Source organism: Phyllostomus hastatus, unplaced genomic scaffold (genome assembly GCF_019186645.2).
Source record: "Phyllostomus hastatus isolate PE091 unplaced genomic scaffold, TTU_PhHast_1.1 phas_contig_287, whole genome shotgun sequence".
Taxonomy (NCBI): Eukaryota; Metazoa; Chordata; class Mammalia; order Chiroptera; family Phyllostomidae; genus Phyllostomus; species Phyllostomus hastatus.
This window is the reverse complement of record NW_025333834.1, coordinates 68936-72500: the sequence shown is the minus strand read 5'-3', so window position 1 is coordinate 72500 and position 3565 is coordinate 68936.

Below are 3565 nucleotides of genomic sequence, written 5' to 3'. Positions count from 1 at the left end.
CAAAGCTGTCTTGGTACCTTCTGCTCAGTGTGGCTCCACCTACACTTGGTTCTGTGAACATGATGTCATGTGAGTGACAGTCACCACCAGTGGTCTTTGGCATTGGGTCCACACACCTCTGGTGCTCACTGTCCAGCATGTAAGTGTGCCTGAAAGGAACTCTGCATTTTTTCTACATGAGGATATTTTCTTTTTTTACAACAAAATTTTCTAAGTCAGAGAATTCAGAGCTGAGCTATGAATCAGAAATTGAGTTTCCCTGAGGGAAACTGTTACAGGAAGAGGAAACTAGGCAGGAAACCACTCAAAACTTACAACTGCACCTGCTCCTGGGATGGTCCCACTGTTCAGGGACACTACCACCCCCTGGTATTACCAGATGCTCCTGCAAGTATGTCTATGTCTGGGCTGACGTTGCCTCACACATATCTCACAGAGTAACACACAGCCATGTCCTTGGATCTCAGCATTCTCAGCTTCCTACAGGCTGTAGTCATGGACTTATGTGCAGCCATGGTGACTCTGCCCTGGAACTTCTCTGCATAGTTTGTGTCACTATCTACAGGGCCAATTAGTCCTAGCCACTCAAGCCCTTGTCCTGGGGCCTGTCCTACCCAGTGCATACAGTAGTCTGTGAAGGTGTATCCAGAAGCATTTCAGGAGACATTCACTGAGTTCCCAGGCTTCACCTCAGCCCTAGATAAAATCAGCTGCACCTGAGCATGCACACCTGTGGAGAGGAGGCAGGAGTGAGTGGAAATCCCCATTGTCTGCCCTGGTCCCTTCCTCAACTCAGAGTCTAGGGAGCCCCTGACATTTAACCAAGGCCACCAAGAAGATAGCTCTGATGCTCCAGTCCATGGTTAGGGACTGTGACACCAGGACTTCTGTAGGGGAGGATGTGGCTTAGGTGATGTTCTCAGGGCACAGAAAAACCCACATTTAACATAGTCTACCTCTTTTAGTTTGTATATTCATGAGGCAGAGTGTTTCATATCTGAAGATTTGACCCCATCTAAGTGAATATGGAGGACACAGGGATCATGCTCACAGGGAGTTAGAGAGTGTAAGTGCTAATTCATGCTGTAGGATATGTGTCCCCTTCAAGTCCCTGTGCTCTGTGAAGACATAGCTCCTCCCATTGAGGCCCCCACAGGTCAAGATCTTCATTGCTACCACAACTTTCACTTATATACCAGCTGTACTTGTTCTAGTCTTTAATACCTGAATATCTTATTCCTGGGTCAGTGTATCTTCAAAATGTTTTCACCTAGTTTGTTAATAAATCCTTCACTGTCCCTAGCTCCTTAAAATTCATGTATAAAAACACTTTAGAAATATCTCTATTGTCCTTGGTTCTCTTATCAAGCTTGGTAAATGCTCTGACAGAGTGGGATATTTAAAGTGACCTCTTGTTCAATTCTTATTTAAGATTTTTTTTTATGAACAGGAAGACCCAGGCCATCAGAGGTAATCCCTCCCCAGAAACCTCTGCACCTGTTGCTATGGCAGCAGCCCTGAATTCATTGGTGTCTTGTACCTTCTGCTGCCCAGCTCATCTGCTGTAAGCAGAAGGTACAGGAAAGTCCCACCTGGGTTCACAAGGCATGGATGTCTTAGCATCTTCACTAATGCAAGACACTAATGAAGACACTAATTAGTGTCTTAATGAATGCCAGAAAAATGCAATGTATGAAGAAGGTGCAGCTATTGATCAAACATGTCAAAACCTTTATGCAAAGTTTTGTCATGGAAATTTCTTGCTGAATTATGCTCCACAGCTGGGTAGAAGTTGATAGTGATCAAATTGACACATTAAATGACAACAATCAGTGCTATACCACACAAGTGATAAAATTATTGGTGAAAATGAAAAAAAATGCTTTTTGACCAACTCACTGATATGCAAATTGACTCATCCTCTTTATTCAGCCACAAAAAATAAAATTTTTCCATTTGCGACAATGTGAATTGATCTAGAAGGTTTTATGTTGAGTGAAATAAGTGTGACAGATATACAGACACACCAAATGATCACACTTATATGTGGAATGTGAAGAAAAAATAAACAAGAATAGAAAAAGATGCATATATGCTGGGAACAGACTAGGGATTTCCAGTAGGAAGTAAATTTGGGAGCCTGGGTGAAAAAGGTAAAGGCATTAAGAAGCACAAATCAGCAGTCACAGATTATTCACAGGGATGCAAAGTACTGGACAGTCAAATATATTGTAAATACTACATGTGGTGCCAGGTGAGTACTGGATCAATAAGTACACCACATCACAAATTGTACCATTGCCCGACTACTCCGTTGTAGGCTAGAAGCTCATATAAAATAACATGTAGGATGTCAACAGGAATTGAAGAGAACAAAAATAAAATCATCCCAAACTCCAGGAAGGCTAAGACAAGAGTTTGGATCACAGTGTGACAGGAAGGAGACATGGCTGAATTCAGGACTGTGCTCATACGTGTCATCTTTATTGGGAAATTCAGAAAAGCCTCTCAGTTTATCAGAGACTCCCATTGAGAACCACAGCCTAGTTTTAATTGCTGGTGGATCATAACTCAGTAAACCTGGGGGCTGCTAAGCAGGACTTAGTGTAATAATATGACCTGCTGAAGGGGCTTTCATGTTCCTCCCAGAGATTTCAACTCTGTGAATTTCATGTCCCATGCCCCCTTGGGTTGTGTGTTTTTTGTCAGCCTGACATCCTCACCAAGATGTTCTGGGTCCCTCTGTCTCTGTGTGGTGTCCTTACACTTGGTGCTGTGAGCATGATTGCAAGGCAATAACTATCATCAGTGAGAATCTCTGTCCTCAGGAATTGGGTTCCTACACCTCTGGTGCCTGCTGTCTAGCAGGCCGATATCCACCTATTGACGGGCATGGGCACTGAATTGTGTGGGGCTGATTTGAACTGCTGTGTCCACCAGAGCCTCTGGTTAGGCTCAGATTACATGGGTCAGAAGGTTTGATGATTGATTGGAATGGGACATGAGAGTGTCTGAAGGAGACTCTGCTTTTGTCCACATGAAAATAGATTCCTCCTTTACAATAGAGATTTCAGATCTGAGCGCATAATAAAGAATCCAAGAAGTTCCCTAAGGGAAACAGTTACAGAAAGAGGAAATCCAACAGGAAACTAGCACAAACCACCACCAAATGCACCTGATCCTTTGATGGTCCTTGTGTTCAGGGACACTGAGTGCCCTCCCGTGGTCACAGCCTTGGTCATGTCCAAAATCCACATCCAGTAATAATGAGCATATGGACCTCATCCCTCTCCACTGGCCCCCACTACTCCCCTAACCTTAATCCAGGGAAGAGTGGGGCTTGCTCAGTAAGGTCGTACCACCTGTTTTATGTAATGAGGGCATGAATGTCTGTCTATGTCTAGTATCACCTACCCTTCAGGGCTTTATACAGCTGTGGACTCAGAGTCCACAGTACAAGGGAGACATTTGTGTATTACCTGTGGCATAGTCTGCAATCAGCTGAGGTGAGTCAGGTTTAACTTGAAGAGTCACAGACACCTGCTGCTAAAGTCTGTGTTGGTAC